We start from the raw sequence: 18,090 nt of genomic DNA, 5'->3' as shown, positions 1-18,090 counted from the left end.
CAGCCTGCCCAGGTCCTCCTATCCTCATAGGCATTGCCAACTTGGTGCTATCTGCAAAAGCTTCATTATGCAAAGAAAAACAAAAGTCGCAAATCACTTCAAGCAGCACCTAGTCGCGGTACCTACTGAAAATCCTGGTCCTTCCAATCAGCAAGGAGCTGCCAAGGTTTAGGAAAGGCAGCGCGCGAGCACCGGCCGAGCTCCGACCGCTCACAAAATGGCGCCCCCTGCGCGCTGCCCCACGCGGACCCGTCAGAGCGAGCCTCCCGCGCGCCCCGCCCAGCGGCCGCCCCGGCGCGGAGCGGCTCGGTGCTGCCTACAGCCTCGGCCGGGCCCGCGGCTCCTCCCCGGCGTTCGGGAAGATGGCCCCGCCCGGCCAGGTCGGTGCGGCGCGGCACAGCAGGGTAGAGGGAGTCGAGGGGAGCCGGCCCGATCGCCGGGGACGGTGGCGGGGCGCGGCGAGGGGTGGAGGGCCGCGGGGTCCGGCGATGCGGGGCGGGTGGCCGGGGAGCGGAGCTGAGGAGAGCGGCTCCGCGCCTTGCGGAGCGGGATGGGCGGCTGCTTGCCGCAGGTGTCGGGAGGTGGCGGCGGCGGGAGCGGCCGTGTCGGAACGCCCGGGCGGGTGCAGAGTGCTGCTGCCGCTGCCTCCGGGGCCACGCGGCTACGGGGTGGGTTTTCCTGTTCCCCGTGACGGTGCGTGCGAGCCGGCAGCGCTGCGCTGTTTCCTGAGGGCAGCGCTGGGCTCCGCGCCGGACTTGCGGTCCGAACGCCGCAGAGAGCCGGTGCCCTGGACGTGTCCGAGGTGGGACGGCTCCAACAACGGGCAGGGAACGAGGCGGCCTCGCAGGGCTCTGTCCGAGGTGTCGAGCGTTCCTTCGGACCCGTGTGGCTCTCTGGCTTGGGAGCGTCAGGAGCCATCTTAGCGTTGGGTGCTCGGACGCCGTGCAGCGCGCGGCGAGCGGTGCGAGAGCTGCTGCCGTCCCCGCAATCGGCACCGGCGTTTCCGCAGTGCTGCTCTCCCGTGGAACTGAGCGAACTTTCCGCACGGCATGTTTTTCGTTTGATAAATGAAAACGTCTGGGGGAATTTGTCAGTGTCAGCAGAGCTTTAATCGGGAACGTGAGTGGTTTGCTGCCGGTTTGCCGTGCTCCTTGAGCGCCGGCCCGCCGTGTTGCTGCGGAGCCGGGCTGCTGCTGCTTGCGGCCCGTGGTGCTGGGAGAGCTGCCGGGGCTCCTGAGGGCGGCAGCTGCGGCCACAAGCGTCTGGTTAATTTTACTTAGCTGCTTCTTGTAGTTTACGAAAGTGTGATGGCCAGAAGGAAATCAGCACCGAACTTTTCTCATGAGGACTGGGATGTCAACGTTCTGCGTTGTGACCAGAAGTGCTGCTTCTTGTGGCAGTCTGCTTCTGACCCACGTCCAGCAGTCAGCACGGCGCTCCTGGGTGCTCTTCAGTGATGCCGTTGCTGTTTTCCTAGGGACATCTTTCAGCTGTTGATAAGGATTTGAATAACCGTTGGAAAGCAGCAGTTTCACGTGTTTTTTGTCACGGTCAGAAAGGGACACGTGTGTCTTCTGTTACTTTGAAGGAGATACAGGTGTAGTGTATAGAGCTAGCGTAGACTTTCTGGAGCTGTCTTGACTTGTTTTTTTTTCCTAGTGAAATTGCTCTGGTTAATTTCTGTTGTACTTGAGATGGTTGTATTTGCACGATTCATGTTGTCTTGATTTCACTAAGTCAAGGAGAGCTGATGTATTTCCTCAGTATCACACTTGAGGGGTAACCCAGAGAACCTCTGGCAAGTTCCCTGACAGTTCCAAGTAGTCTGGCCATACCTCTACCTTCCCTGTCAGGAACATTATGGTAACATCTTCTTGAGGCCGGGTTGTTCATATGGAGCATTTCAAAGTGCTCATCAAAGTGCTCGTTTCAAAGTGATCATCCCTCTCAATTTCCAACAAACAACTTTTCATTGGAAATCATTCTTGTTCAAACTTGCTTTAAAAAAAAAATAAAAGAAAAATCATGGTCAGTTTCCCTCATTATCCTGTGGATGAAGTGTGATCCTTGGCAGTTTTAGCGTGTCAACAAGAAGTTAATTCATATCCTCAGCTTAGATTTCAGTGTAGCATTAACACACTAAAAGAGTACATCAAGGTGTATGTTTTTAAAATCCACTCTCATTTCTACTTGTATAAATTATTACTTAATGAGCTCATAAAAATAATTGACTATTTTAATACAAGTTTTATGCTGATGGTTAAGCTGATATCCCAGTTTTCTCTTGGATTTTCCCTGATCTTGTTGCTAAGGTATCTTTGTCCAGATCTGAAAATCACAGTTCAGATAACTGTGTAGGGTCTCTAACTTCTGCTTGTAATGATGTGATAATCATACATATCAAGTGCTGATGGGATTGCTCCATTTTGGACAGATGCATTGAATTTGTGCTTGAAAACTCTACTTACTGGATATCCTTATTGCCATACATTAGCCTTGTAAGGCATTTGGGTTTTTTGTGTGTACGTGTGTTGTATTTTATATTTTCCTTAATGTGAATGCTTGTATTTTACGAGTCTTAATTTTCTCTTTAATTGAAATGAATCATGAAATTTTAAATGAGGCGAATCTGGGATTATTACCTCCTCTTTATTTTTTGCCTGCTTTTCCCAAAATTCTGGGGAAAGAAAAGCAGACAAACAAGCAAAGGACATCTCTGTTGAATTCAGTCTGAGATGTATTTAGTCTGTTCATTCCAAATATGCTATTCCTTAAACTTTCTTCAAAGAATAAGTACAGGACTTTTATTTTTTTTTTAACTGAAAAGCAGGGACTCTTACAAAGTTGTTATTAAAATTCAGAAAAAGCTTGTCAAGACCAAGAACTAGGTGTCTAAAATAGCTCAAGTTAAACAAATGCTAGATTGTACTAAATCAGATCTTCAGGTACAAAATGTATTTTTGGAAGGACCAGAAAAAGGATTTGGTTTTAAATGAAACCGGTCAAATACTGCATTGCTCTGCGGAGAGGGACCTGGGTGTCCTGGTGGATGACAGGTCGGCCATGAGCCAGCAGTGTGCCCTTGTGGCCAAGAGGGCCAATGGCATCCTGGGGTGCATTAAAAAGAGCGTGGCCAGCAGGTCGAGGGAGGTGATCCTCCCCCTCTACTCCGCCCTGGTGAGGCCTCATCTGGAGCACTGCGTCCAGTTCTGGGCTCCCCAGTACAAAAAAGACAGGGATCTCTTGGAAAGAGTCCAGCGGAGGGCCACGAAGATGGTGAGGGGCCTGGAGCATCTCTCCTATGAGGAAAGGCTGAGTGAACTGGGTCTGTTCAGCCTTGAGAAGACTGAGAGGGGACCTGATCCAGGTCTATAAATATCTAAGGTGTGGGGGGCAGAATGGCGAGGCCGGACTGTTTTCAGTGGTGAGTGGAGACAGGACAAGGGGAAACGGCCGGAAACTGCAGCATAGGAAGTTCTGCACAAACATGCACAAGAACTTCTTTACAGTGAGGTGAGGAGCACTGAACAGGCTGCCCAGGGAGGTGGTGGAGTCTCCTTCTCTGGAGATGTTCAAGACCTGCCTGGATGCCGACCTGTGCGACCTGCTGTAGGGAACTGCTTTGGCAGGGGGGTTGGTCTCCATGATCTCTGCAGGTCCCTTCCAACCCCTACAATTCTGTGATTCATTAAGCTCATTGGTGTTCTTTTTTCCAGCTCTTTCTAGGCCATGCTCAAATAATGAAATATTTAACACCTACCTTCTAATAACAGGACCGGATCTTGATGAAAGTTCTGTAGGCTTTGGCGAGTGGATGGATACTCAGTGTTTTGGTTCCAAAGGTTCATTCTCCTGTGAGGCTGGCTCTAGTAGGTGTGAATTGGACACGGGACAGGGGGATGGTTTGTTTTTTTTTCCTTCTCTCTTTCACAAAGTGTTCTTTTCAGCTTCATTGTGGAGAGGAATTTTGGCTTTTCTGTTCCTGCTGTAGCTTCTGAGTTGCCCTATATTTTACTGATGTTTGCATCCACAGATGCAGACTATATATTTTTTTCCAGATGTAGTAATGTGATGAACAATTAAAACTTTTAAAATGAGATTTCTCAGAAGTCTTTGAAGCAGTTTAACTCAAACTGTTTACTATTCTTCATCTTTTCTTCTTTCTTTCTTTTTTGTTTGTTTAACTTAAGTGAAGAGTCAGAATAGCAGACAATTTGAACCTGACTTTGGTAGCACAGAAAATAAGATGCAGAAGCTTAATTTTCAGCATTCTTTTTGGTTTGTTGGCAAAGAAAGCCTCTTATCTTTTTGTAATTAAAACGTGGATCAACTAGAGAGCTTAGCAGAGATAACAGTTCAAATCTGTGATATGTATCTGGTTTTATAAACTTTCAGAGGAATCCTTTGTGGGTGAAAAGTCTCCATAGAGGTCTCAATTGCGTTCTTTTTCCTAACAGAATCTGGCAAAACTAGAGGTACTAAGTAGCCACCTGTATGATGGAACTGATCTGGCACAGCAAATGCAAGCTGAGAACGTGGTTTTGGAGCTTATTAATAGCCCAGATTGTCTTAGCTAGTGCCAGCTTTTGTTAGAACAAAGAACTGTAAGCATCCGAAAGATGTGTTATCCATAAATGTAGTTGTGCTGGTAGAAGTCATGTAGATTTGCCAGCCACAGGCCATTAACATCTAAGTACAATAATCATTGTGCTTTCCTTTTTTTTTTTTTTTTAATAGATATTCTGCTTTGTAAACTATTCTAGCAAATTCAGCTTTTGGAGGTAATCCCTGTAAGGCTGATGGATGATACATTGCATTGGAGATGACTTGGACAAAAGGGAAAAGCATCTAGCTTTCAGTTTCATTACTTCCTGAAGTTTGTAATTGAGATGCACATAATCTGTAGAGCCATGTATACCCAGTGTGGTGTAACCTGGTATACATAAACATTACCTGCTCTTATTCCCAGCTGTCAGCTACGATGAAGAAAAATTGTACTAAAAAAGTCTTTCAATTGTTCAGCTGTCAGCTTAGAGCACTCTTTTCTCATTACTCAGTTTCATTTTTGATGTTTACCTTCATGATTAGATCTGTGTGAAGCGATAGGAGGGTTGATTCTGATTTGATGGTTCAAGCTGAGTTCAGTACTGGTGTCTGTGTTTTCCAGGTATTTCAGAGACATCCTTTAAGACACTCTGAGTATTGGGATATAATACCATATAATTATTGGGTAACACCTTGGAAGAACCAACCAAACCATCATGCTTAACTAGTTTATTCAGCCATAATGTAATTGTTACTAAACCTGTTACATAAACAGAATTCAGAAAAGTATTTAAATATTTACATTTGTCAGCGGTGTGTTGTGCCTGATCCTTTAATTAAAGTTTAATTAATGTACAGTGTAAGTTGCTTCTGAGGAATCCAGTTTGGGTCAGTGGTTGAGCTCTAGAATGGTTATTTTACTGATGGCCTTGTGAGCTGGGGAGCCGAACAAGAGCAGCAAAGTTGTGCCTGACTATGGGAGCCCACAGTGCATTGCAGATGCTGTGCCTGGATCTGATTCCTTGTGCAACAAACTCAGCATGAAGTAGTGCTCCAGTACACCTTCTGGATCCCTGGTCTGGATGCTGGAGACCAACATAAGAGAAATTCTGTAGGCCCAACAGCTACACAGTTTATATGCAATCTTCACATTCCTAGTTCTCCTTTCCATCTGACATGTAATCAACTTTAGCAACATAAATAACTTAAGGCTAACAACTTCAGGTACTGAATTACATGTAGGTAAAAAAATTTCTTTTGTGGTTATGTTTGAAGTCAGACTGTGTTGCTGAAACAGACTCTGAATATATATATGTTTTTAAATTACGTAGCTTTACTCAATGGTTTGTAACACTTAGAATTTATGTTGAAGAAATCATAATTTCGTGGAATTGTCTGGTGCTCTTGAGCATCTGCTGCATCTGTAGCTTTGAGTCCTTTAATAAAGGATACTTCTTTTATGCTTTAGAAATTCTCAAATTCTAAAGGTGTTGTACTTCAAAAAAGACAAAGATATCTTTGATGCAGAGCTGAAATGGGGGTAATTGTCTCGTGGTTCTAAATCAAGTGATTTAAAAGTACACATTTCAAAACTAAAGAACTCCACTGAATAATAAAATTACTTTTGGATGCATGATTTTTGTCAAAAGGGATAAGATTTCTAGGATTCCACTTCTGATTCATTTCTTTAGAATGAAGCAAAGATAATACTAAGATAGATTTTCTTAAAAATTCTTGTTCCAGTTAAACCAAAAACTTGATAACCACTGAATATGACTTACTGACCCTGCCTTTAATTATCCTACTTTTAGATTGCATAGTTTGATATGTTTCTGTAGACATCCTACGCTTGAGTTCTGGCAGCAACTTGCCTGTCTAGGCTTGTAAGCAGGGCATCTCCATTACCTATTGAACAAAGGATTGACATCTGTAACTAATATTTGTGGTTAATGTTTACTTACATTAGTTTCATCTAAAACTTCTTGTTATCTCAGTAATATTCAGTGGGAAGTCTGTTTTTTCTTTTTCTCTAGGTCTCTGCATTTATTAAACTTGCCCATAAAGTGGTTGTTGTGGGAGTAAGAACCGAAAGGTCTTTGTGATTTCTTTAGTCATTTCTCTGCAAGTAGTTTACATATTTCTGAGTTTCTGAATTAAATTAGAATTAACTTTCAGGTTACTTCACTTTAATTTTTTTTTTTTTTTGAAGTTCATTTTTGAGGACATACTTTGTCTTTATCCCACAAGATAATGAAACAATTTAGTTCGTGTATGTAAAGGATCATAGAATCATCGAATGGCCTGGGTCGCAAAGGACCACAATGATCATCTACTGTCAACCCCCTATGTGCAGGGTCGCCAGCCACCAGAGCAGGCTGCCCAGAGCCACATCCAGCCTGGCCTTGAATGCCTCCAGGGATGGGATAAAACTTGCAGGTATTGTTAGCATACCCACAAGTCGCTTATGGGTGATGTTCTTTGTGATCAGCTCTTCCGACCCTTGCTGATGTTTGCAGAAGGCATGCCGGGGCAGGCAAACACTTGCAGCGTTAAGATCCTACAGTTTTCCTTGCTTTTAAGGATCTACTTTAAAGTCATTGCTGTATCCTGGAAAAGTGAGCAACTATGAGTGAAATGTTGAATACTGAAAGGCTTTGCATGAGAAGCACGTGGTGTTTGAGCAGATCTGCGCTGTTATATCGGTTCTGTAGGTAGCAGTGCTGTGAAATGCATGGTGGAGAAACCACTTCTAATACAGGTGTTCAGTGTTCTGTTAGATACCAATTCGCTTTCATCAACTTTAATTAATGTTTTAACATCTTTTGGAATGGATTAAACTTCTTGCTAGTTACAGGTGTCTGTCAATGAAAAGTGTGTGCGTTGGTCAAGGGAACGCTCTAGATTGAATTGGGGTCTCTTGTCTGAGAAAACTTTGATATACGTTGAGCTGGTTCTGAGAGCTGCTGTTTTATCCTGTAATATTCAGTGCCCCAAATATAAGACCATAATGAAAAATCAGTGTCGTTCCTGGCAGCATTCCTTGACTTTACGGACTGTTGTCATGTGTTGTGTGGGGATGGTGTATGTGATGTGCTTTGTGTTACTAGATGCTTACCTTACCTGTACTGAGTGCTTAAACATAACTTACTCACTGTATTAAACAGAAGACTGTAACTTTTAAAAAATCCCTCCTTAGGTTTACTGTTATTATTTTTTAAATGAAAGACTTACTGTTGATTTCAAAATCCTTTTTTTTACAGGAAGTTGCCTTCTGAACTATGTAACTTCTCAACCCAAACTGGCTCCTTTTGTCACACAAGCTCTTGTTCAAGCCATTGCTAAAGTTACCAAATTAGGAAGGTTTGACATACTGAAAGACCAGCTTGTCTTCAAGACATCATTGCTGATGTGGAAGGATTCTTGCAGGTAGGAAACAGTCATGCAATTACATGTTGAGGTGAGTTCATTTGAAGTGATTGTCGTGTCACTAAGTTGTTTTGAGTGGAAAAAATGTGAAGAGAACTGCTTAAAACAGAAGGTTGTCCTACGTTGAAGAAGGGAGCGGCTTTGATGCGTGTGGGGATGGCTTTGGTAAGTTACTGATGTCACACAACGTTCACAGTGCTGCCATGTTGTTATTTACTGACTGACTGATTTCCAAAGCACTTTTCCACGGTGTGATTAACATGAGCCCCTGTTACTGATCTGTTCTTTTTAATGTTGTCATCCCTTTTGAAAACTGTGGTGGAGATACATTTCTGGTGTGGTGTTAGCTCCACTTACCTGATTAGGAAGTACTGCTGCTCTGCTGTGTGAAGAGTAGGCCTGTCAGATGTGTCAGGCTTTAACCTCAGCTGTGCTGAACTGTTCAGTTCTAGAACCAGTTCAAATGTAATTGCTTTCACGGACCACTGGTCAAAATGATACATTTTTAACTACTTTTTGGAGTGTTTACTGTTACTGTTTTTTACTGGATTTCTGTATGAGCAGTGAGACTTTGCCTGCACTTCAGTAGTTTTTAGCAGAAATCACTAGGTACCTCGATAGCTTGGTAAAGATACAATGGCAGAGTGCAAATCTGCAAGACACATTGTTACATGGAAGATTGGTAATCAGTTCAGATTTTTTTGTAGCTGTTACTTTGCCTATTTTAGTCTAGTGTTTAAGGTATTGTGAAAGTTATACATTTCAGAAAGTAAAGTGGGGAATCTGGGGAGGAAAGGTAACTACGCTTCCCTTTAAAACAATTGAATGAGGCAGTAATGGTTTTGTTTTGCATTTCCTTCCATGCTATTTCCTCTTCTCCCACTGTGCTGGTAGAGAAGTAAACTGTTTATAAAAAAGAATAAATATATATATATATAAAGATATATATACTGTGTGTGTGTATACATATATATACAGTATTTGAAAATTTGAGAGAATTTCTTACAAAGTCAGGGTGCACTTTGCACTGTTCACTAAGCAAATTTACACGTCAAATTTAGAGCAAGTCCTGTCAGACACAGCAGTAGGTAAAGATATGGGATATACAGCATCTTCTGGGATAGAAGTTCAGAGGCAGCAATTGCATGTCATGGCTTATTAACCAGTCTGATTTTATATATATAATGGATATGAAAATATCCTTCATGAGCTTTTGGGGGAATAACAGATCTGTGTTAAAAGTTATTTCTGATCAGTGTTTCTGAATATCTGTGTAGGTATTAAACCTAATACTTGTGAGAAGTAGGTATCAGAGAAGTTGGAGATGATGAGATGTTTGGAGATCTACTTCTAAAGTGATCTGTTACGTACATTTGTGTCAGTGATATTGGCAACTCAGCAAGAAAACAGGAAGTTACAGTTAATTTCTTGCCATTGAGTCTGTCATACTCGTTTTTCAGTCTGAGTTTGTTCATAGTCCTATTCAAATTAATGTAGCTTCTAAGTTACATTGGGAATGTCTAATAAAAGATAATATGCAATATCTTTTTTATTAAAAACAAACTCAAGTATAGCACTCCACCATTTTGCAGTAATTTTTATGAATGTACTGTAATTGGGTTTTGCATTTATTATTAAAATGATTGCAGTATGACTCTTCGGTGTATAGTTCATTAAAGATGGAGATTTAAATACAAAATTTAGCTGCTAAGAGATTGCTTTAGTTAAATTAAGAATTCCTGTAGCAAAGAAAATTAAGCAGTATATCTACTGGCAAATTAAATTTATATTAGAAAAAAAAATCCCTAAACAATGGTAGCTTCAAATACTCGGAAAGTTCATCCAGTGTGAATTTGAGTGTGATTTAATATGTAAAAAAGGGTAATAGCAGGTAGGTGTGTAATCGTGTTCTCAGTTCCGCCGTAGTTCACCGCACAGCTTTCCTCAGCAGTGCAGGGGAGGCTGCATCTTCCCATTTTGTAGATTTGTAGATCCAAGGAACGTTCATACCAAATGTTAGAGACTTGAGCCTTCAAATTATTAGCTGCTTAATCTTATTGAAGGCAGGGCAACAGGAGAGATTTTGGCTGAGAGCTCTCTGAACTTCTGATTTCTTTTGGTGTAAATGATAATGCAAAATAGATGTCAGTGAAGTTAGGCTGGTAAAAAACCAGATTGTTCGTTAGTCGAGCTTGAGTTGCTCTTCAGCATTGCCAAAATGATGATTTGGTTGTGACAAAAATGAATTGTGGGTACCAAGGATGCTGAAGCTGCAGACTTCAAATTTGAAAGAAGACACAGGTCTTCTCATTGAGTCAGTGATAAGGCTTAGTTGCAATTGAAAAACAAATTTATTTCTTTAATAATAAACGCTCTGTAATAGCTCAGTTAAGACAACCAGATGCAAATTCCAGTCACTGTGAGTTTCAGAGTGTTTTGAGGAACTCACCTGCATCTGAGTGTGTGATCTAACCAGTGTTTGATAGCTGCTGCTTTGCTTTCTGCACATGTTCCTGGAGATGGAATATGTCATTAAATTCAAAGCAATGCTTTGTAGATTGTTGTGGAGAGCAGAGAATGAGGTTTGGGATAAATACCATTTCATAACTGTATTTATTTTCTCTGAGGTCTCTTTCATCCGTGCATGGCTTAATTTTTTTATGGCTTAAGTTTCATGCAACTTGCTGTATTGGTTCTGGAAGGCTGAACAAACCTTTAGAAAACGTGTAATAGTGAATTTCTTGATTGCAGTTGATTAAACTCTCTTCAGACAGTTTTATGTTATCATACAGTTCTTACATGTTCTTTTTCCAGATCTGATTAGGGAGCTTGAACGTCTAGTTCTATTAATGTGATAGAGATGTGTGTGTGAAAGCCTTCTAAACAACTAGGTTTATCTCAAACTAGTAATTACTATTGACTTGAGAAATGTTGAAAAAATATTAAATAAAGCAGTGAAGTTTGAGCAATCATATCTGGGTTTTTGTTGTTGTTTTTTTTTCTTTAGGACACTGTGGACCATTGTATCATAGGAGTAATGATTCTCTTAGAACTGACTAAGGAAATAAATCTAGTAAGCACGTTTCTTTCCTTGTGCAAGGGGTGTAATTACTGATGAAGCAGCACATCAAATGCATCTTCCTTTCATAAAAGTGGTGGGGGAAATATTACGTAGCTGCAACCCGTTTATCTCCCCTTCCTCCCTTTTCCAAAATATGTCAGGAGGCCAGAAATTCACCACCCCGTAACAGATATGTGCCACGTGTGGAACTAATAAAGAGAACTGAATAATCGACTCTTTTGGTTGTGTTGCTGCTAATGATTGTCCTTTTCTATCTTGACCCGAAGAAGTGCTTCAGACCTTTCCATCCAAAGGTACAACCTTGAAGGGTTTAAAAAAAAAAAAGGCATTTCAGGAAGTTGAAAAGGTCTGTATTTATTGCTGAAGTTAGTTTTTATTTTTAAGTGCAAAATAATTAGCCTGCCAGGTGCACACACAGTCCCTTTGTAGCTGAGAAGGGAGCATTGTTGATTATGTCATAACTTTTCCTAGGCTGATTACTCAAGACCTTCAGCAAAACATCATAAATAGCAACCCCATTCTTGGCACCTCTTTAAAGGACATACTGGTGCTTGCGTGCTCTCTTTTAAAAGAGGTGAGGCTCTTCACAATTAAGCTTAAGTTCATAGCATCCTGATTGTCGCAGCATGAATCACTAATATTTTCTTAATCAGGGGGTTTATGTGTGGCCCAGTGAAGCTCAAGACCTAAAAATGTTCAATGGGAAGATGTCCATCTCCCTTCCTCCACGTCTCACTTGCTCTGCGTTTCTGTCCTCCCCGTTTGGCACAAATGGTGAACCATCTAATTCTGAAGGATGTTTGAATGTCTTCCCTTTGTTCCTTTTTATTTTCTCAGCTTCATGTAGTTTAAACTGTGATCAAAGCTGGAATTCATTTTTTTTTTTAATCAATTAAAGCTTTCCATAGCAGCGGAAGTGGCGCCATGAGGAACCATTCTACTTGAGCTCAATCAACTCAGTGCTTTGGAGAGGAGCTCGTTGTTGAAGTGTTACCTGGCTCCAGTTCTTTAACTCCTTTGGGAGTGCTGATTTGTTCACTCCAGTGAGTTGGGTGTTGACATTTGGACACTGGATTTCATGCTGTGAATTTAAATGCAGGTGCTGTGTTGGTATGTCAGTAGGTAATGGTAATGGGGACTTTTTAGAAGGGTATGACACTCAAGGCTCAGACAACTGATTAAGGTACTGCTGTAAAAAGCAAGGAAAATTGTCTTGGTTTAAATTTCTTTCAGTTTGTTGTAGGCAGACTAGTGTGTTTTACCTCATTCTTGCAGTAGGTTTAAATGGTGCACATGATCAGCTACCAGTACTCAGCTGAGGGGCAGTTTTTTAATACATATAACAGTGTGTGAGTCCTTACTTCTAAAGGGGTGTGCTATGCTGATGGAGAAATCGTATGCCATTTAAAAGAGGAACTAGATATTTTTGCAAGAACGTGCCATCTTCTTGGATATAGTAAATGCCATTACACATGGAAACAATAGATGTGTTTATGGGAACTTCCTAGCTTCTTCCAAGTTCAGCTGGTCTGCAGGTGCTTTTGTAGCCTCTGACATGTGAAGAGGCTTGTTGGAGTGACATCACGTGCAGCTTTTGGGACAGAAGTGTATGAAAACTATAATTGGCATCTTTATAGTTTAGCATAGGAAGCTGATTTTAGAAATATTTATCAGCATCTATAGCACATTGAAAAACACGCTCAGATAATAATTAAAGAATCATTAAAATAATTGCAGCCTATTGCATGCAAGAGCCTAGAAGTTAGGAGAGGAGTGGCAGCAAAATGGTTGATATCGAAGTCAAGTGAATTTAATGTCAGTACTGATCTCATGCAGTAGTTGTTAATGAGGCATCTAATGACAGTTAATTCTGATTCCTGTTATCTTTGTTTTGTTGATCAGCTTGAAGGTGAGACTTGGAATTCAAGCAAACGGCAGACGATTACGATGCAAAGTTGTTGCATTTCTTGTACAGTTTTTCAAACAAAATGTGTCCATACAGCATTAAGGAACCACGTCAGTGACTGGTGAATTTGAGGTTTGTTTTTCATGCCTTTGTATTGTGCTTATAATTTTGAAGCAGTAACTTTCTTTAAGATAAAACATTAAATTTTCATTATTACAGTGAGAAATAAATAAAAATGTGTTCTTGCTGTGTTCAGTGTAGATTTCTGAATCCCAAGAGCTTGTTTTGCTTAACAAGTACCTTTTTATTCTGACAGTACAGATGCATTATATTTGCATTGTTACTGCAACAGAGACAGCTGTTTACTACTGTAAATAGCTGAATTCAGATTACATTCAGACTGTTCATTTTATTTTTTATTTTTAATGTTAGACTTTTCTAGACATAGCAAAGGAGTAGTGTGAGTATATTAAGTGAAATCGTGTTGTTTAGCAGGTTGGACAATCGTAGGCATTGAACTGAAAGATCACCAATTGCTGACATAATCCTTTCCCATATGATGTATATGGTAGATGCTCCACGCTGGTCTGGAGTAACCACAACGCATGAAACCTTACAGTTTGATTTTTGCAATGAGCATTAACAGTATTTTAGCAGGCTTTATCGCTGACGTGCCCTGTCTTATCTGTAAGTACTTAAAATTTTTATTTCACTGGGCTTTTAACAGTTGTTTATAAGGCTGAAAGCTTTAGCTTGATGTGAATGATGTACCTGGTAGTAGTAATTTTTCCCTTGTCTTTAAGGATAACTCCATGTCCTATATTTGAAGGATTCCTTTTTTTTTTTCCTCTTAGTGTTCTCTTGCTGTGAACTTTGAAGTTTCTTTTCAAAATTGTTTTCAAAAGATGTTTTATGCAGGTCACCTGACAAGGTGTTTCCTTGGCCAAACCTTTAACCCTTTGCGATCGACGGCAACGAAGTCTAGCAGTGCATCTAGACGGGATGCCCCGTCCTTGGACGTGTTTAAGGCCAGGTTGGACGGAGTCCTGGGCAACCTGATCTAAATGTGTATGTTTGGTGGCCCTGCCAGGCAGGGGGGTTGGAACTACATGATCCTTGAGGTCCCTTCCAACCCGGGTGATTCTGTGTGATTCTGTGTGATTCTGTGTGATTCTGTGTGATTCTGTGTGATTCTGTGTGATTCTGTGTGATTCTGTGTGATTCTGTGTGATTCTGTGTGATTCTGTGTGATTCTGTGTGATTCTGTGTGTGTGTGATCTCTTGAAGCTTGTACTAAATTGTCAATTTTGATTTCATTGGAAACTCAGCTAATGAATCTGCAGATGACCTATGCACTGTGCAGATTCCAGGAAGCTGGAGAAGAAGTAAGAAAGAATCGCATTGCTAGTATTGTAAGCATTCTATACCCACTGTATTGTGTAACTTCTTTTGTCACAATACTTGTACATAGAGAATATTTGCTATGTGTGGCTTTCTTGCTGATGAGTTATTAGGAAATGTTTTGCTATTTGTGTCAAGCTTTTCCTATTATTACTTCTACAGACAAATAATGAGTGTGGTCTATAAGTAGGTATTCTCAGTAAATGAGATTAACTAAAGGCTGAACACTGTTCTCATCCCTCAGATAAGAGCACCTTGAAGAGGTACAGCACTTGTAGCATGTCTAATTTATTTCCTCTTCCTGCTGAGAAAATCATGTATTAAATGTGGTTGTTTGCACTAGAATATGAATTCATTAATGAAGGCAGCAGGAGTGTTATGTTCTGGTTTTTAGACTCTAAAGCTTTGACTTCACAAAATTACACACTGCAGATGGCACTGTAGTGTGGATACATCCAAGTTAGCTCATTACTTGGGGTAATGAAAGCAGTTTAGCACTAGCAACAGGGAGCTCTTTGTGAGCTAATTTGTCTTTCTTCCTGCCAAATTATCCTGTTTGGAAGTCTGCTTTACTTCTGACAAAGCTTCTGTGTTGTCTCCCTTAACCACGATTGGAGGTTTAAATGTGTTTTACTTAGAACCATGGACAAAGCTGTGTTGGAAGGGACCTACAGGAATCATCCAGTCTGACTCCTGGCTTCACGCAGCATCACCCACATGCTATGTCTGAGAGTGGTGTCCAGATGATCCTTGGGCTCCAGCAGCTTGGGGTCGTGCCCACTGCCCTGGGCAGCCTGTGCCATGCCCACCACCCTCTGGTGCAGACCCTTCTGTAACCCCTACCAGACCCTCCCCCAACACATCTCCATGCCATTTCTGGGGTGCAGGCAGCAGAGCTCAGCGCTGCCTTCTGCCGCCTGTGAGGAGCTGCAGCTGCTGTGAGGGCTGCCCTCATTCTGCTTTGCTCTGGGCTGAAAAAACAAGGGACCTCAGCCACTCTTCCTGCGTCTTGCCTGCCAGCTTTTCCCCATCTTTGCTGCCCTACTTGTATAACATGACACTGTAGTGTTTGATACTACTTTTGATTTCAACTGTATTATTCTTCATCGATTTTCATTCCTTTTAACTTAATGTACTGTAGGCTTTTATCACAGCATGAGGCATATTAGATATGTGTGCCAAGCAGGGAAATAGTGATGAAAGGCTGAATTTGTTCAAGTAACTGTAGTTGGCTAAGAGACTTTTTCAAGATTTTACTTCAGATACTTTAAATTTTACATGGAAGGATTTCCCTTTTCCTGATTCAATGCAAACAGTGTATAAGCATATTAACTTGTATTTTTTGCCTGTAGAAATATAGTGCTTATAAACGGAACAACTTCAAATGTTACATCTCTTGTGGGGCTGCATAGTGGTGAATGGTCAGTGCTCTTCTTTCTACACTGTTTTTACTTCTTCATGAAAGAAAGTAGTGCTATAGTTCGCTTGATACGCTTCCATGGTGACCTGCTAATTCAGTCTTTAAAGTTTTCTTTTCTGTGAGAGGCTACCAAAATATATGCTTGCAGACTCTAGCGTAGTCTGTGGGCCTTTAGCTGAAGACTTGCCTTTGCTTATATATGCCTCAAACTAATCCTTCTTGTCTGGTGCCTGTTTTAGTGTTCTGCTGTAGCAACCCAAAGACATCACGGTTACCTATGTATGGTACAGAACAGCTTTCTGCAGGCGACTGAGAGTGTTCTGCATCATGGGTGGTTTCAGGGAAATATTCTTTGAGCTGTAGGACAGATGCAATACAGAGAGAATGGTGTTTTGTGTGATATTGTGCAATGAATATTCACAGTACTTTTGTGAATAATAAAGATGATTCTGTTAAATATACTTAGTTATTGCTGGCAGAAAATAATAAAACCTACTTATCTTTTCCTTTAATCTTCCTGGAGCCAAAGACCTTGGACCTGTTTTTTGATTTGTGTCATTGCCTTCCACCAATGTTGGCTCGGTTAGTAAGTGACACAAAGATTTACACTAAAATGATGACAGTAGTCTTTTTTTTTTTTACATTTATACTGTGTTCAGATGACACGTGTTTCATTCTGTGCATGAACGTATAAATTATGAGTCCCACATGCACTGATTCAGCGCCCAGTCACAATGTCGTCTTTGAACTTTGGCCTTAGTTCTCATTTCTAAGTCTGAAAGTGTTCAAAACCCCTGAATTTCAGCATGACTGCCACGTACAAAGCATCCACCTGATTATTTTGATGAAGTTGTAACCTATTGCAAAAGAGAATTTTAAAACTGAGCCGTAATTGTTTACAATGATCTTCTGGACGTTGCTGAAGGAATAATCTTCAGGTACTGAATGTGCTACAGACACAGTAGATTTGTTTGATTCAAGGAGTAAGATAATAAATATATATATACACACATATATATATATTTTCCAGAATAATATATTATTCTTACATTTATTTTGTTCTTTCTTTTCCTGCTTAGTTCAGTTTGCTTCTACAAGGAGATCTTTATTCAGCAATCCAGAACGTGCCAGGTATCTTGGTAATCTAACCATAGGAGCGAAACAAATACTTGAAAATCCGCAGGTATCTGTCTGTCTGCTTGTGATTCTGTTTATTTGGAATGCTGAAACAGCTGTGGGCTTGTTTTTGCCTGTCACATTTGTCATTAATTTACTGCATCTATCAAAACCACTTTCAGCCTGCCATCTGTTTGCTTTGCTTTACTATTCAAAATAAAGCAGAAATGCTGTGCAAATGAAATTGTCACCTGATCAGCCACAGTGCTCATAAAAATTCTACTAAATTAAACTGTTGACTTTTTAAAAATTTACTTCTTTGAATTTAGGGTTTATCTGATCCCTTGAATTCTGTCGGTTCTTGGCTCAGCTGATGACAAACCATCAACTAGGAGAGTTAGTGACAGATTACCCAGAAGTTTTCCAGCTCATAGCAAACTGTACCGTTACTGGCCTACAGGTAGGAACGTATACTGAAGTTTTCTGTTCTGTTCTACTATTGAAAGACAGAGAAGTTGATCCCGATTTGCTTTGTTGATTTATGTGTTTTTTGAGGATGTGGTGAGCCTTGACTTGACATAGAAATGTATTGTTAGTGATGCAACATCACACAGATGCAATATCACATAGAAGTATACTATTAGTGATGTTACTTCTAAAATCTTTGCAGCTGGTTCCTGTTACGCCCGTGGAGTTCTGTAATGGGACTAGGTTTAAAGGAGGAATAGATGACTGAAATAGGACCTAGATGTTAATCCTCCAGCTCTAGTCCTTACCCTAAAAAAAAAAAAAAAAAAAAGGCAAACTAGACCCTCTGTCCAGGTCTAAAATGCTTAAACCTGTGCTCCCTTTTGAACTTAGTGCCTACACTGACTAGATGCTTGAAGCTCTGGTTTTGCATCTTTGCATCTCTAAATTTTTGTGTACATACATATATAAACGTGTACATGTATATGTACAGTTGCCTATATGCTAAGCTGCTAAGTTGGATTCAGAAACTGGGTGAAATAGAGTCTAAATTTGTGAGGGGTCCCTGCATACCTGTGAAAGATGTAGAGGAAAGACCTGATCCTGGAAGACAGGATCAAGATTCTCACACTTCTTAAAAATCTTACGGATTTTTTGGGTGTGCCCACTGTTTGAGTAACACTGTGATTGTTAATTTACTGTTTCCTTTGGAAGCTTTCTCTGTTC

The 18,090-nt window shown here is 40.9% G+C and overlaps 1 long non-coding RNA gene across 4 annotated transcripts in view; it reads left to right on the top strand.

The window, feature by feature from the left end:
* The first annotated feature begins 297 nt into the window (after positions 1-297).
* LOC122185101 overlaps positions 298-18,090 on the top strand; it is a 90,579-nt gene continuing 72,786 nt past the window's right edge. Inside the window, exons 1-11 of one of the 4 annotated variants that reach the window (XR_006180726.1) lie at positions 298-380; positions 7,806-7,971; positions 10,979-11,044; positions 11,525-11,627; positions 11,952-12,096; positions 12,956-13,091; positions 13,455-13,646; positions 13,865-13,992; positions 14,288-14,371; positions 16,860-16,963; positions 17,226-17,356. This is a non-coding gene — a long non-coding RNA (uncharacterized LOC122185101). Of the gene's footprint in view, positions 381-7,805; positions 7,972-10,978; positions 11,045-11,524; positions 11,628-11,951; positions 12,097-12,955; positions 13,092-13,454; positions 13,647-13,864; positions 13,993-14,287; positions 14,372-16,292; positions 16,363-16,859; positions 16,964-17,225; positions 17,357-18,090 lie in introns of those variants that run through there. The other 3 variants (XR_006180728.1, XR_006180729.1, XR_006180727.1) reach the window with 3 other exon arrangements.

The sequence above is a fragment of the Lagopus leucura genome, unplaced genomic scaffold (genome assembly GCF_019238085.1).
Source record: "Lagopus leucura isolate 7727_CA_CO unplaced genomic scaffold, USGS_WTPT01 Super-Scaffold_100027, whole genome shotgun sequence".
Classification (NCBI taxonomy): Eukaryota; Metazoa; Chordata; class Aves; order Galliformes; family Phasianidae; genus Lagopus; species Lagopus leucura.
The sequence above is the reverse complement of the archived record's forward strand: the minus strand, read 5'-3'. Positions and strand labels throughout refer to the sequence as shown.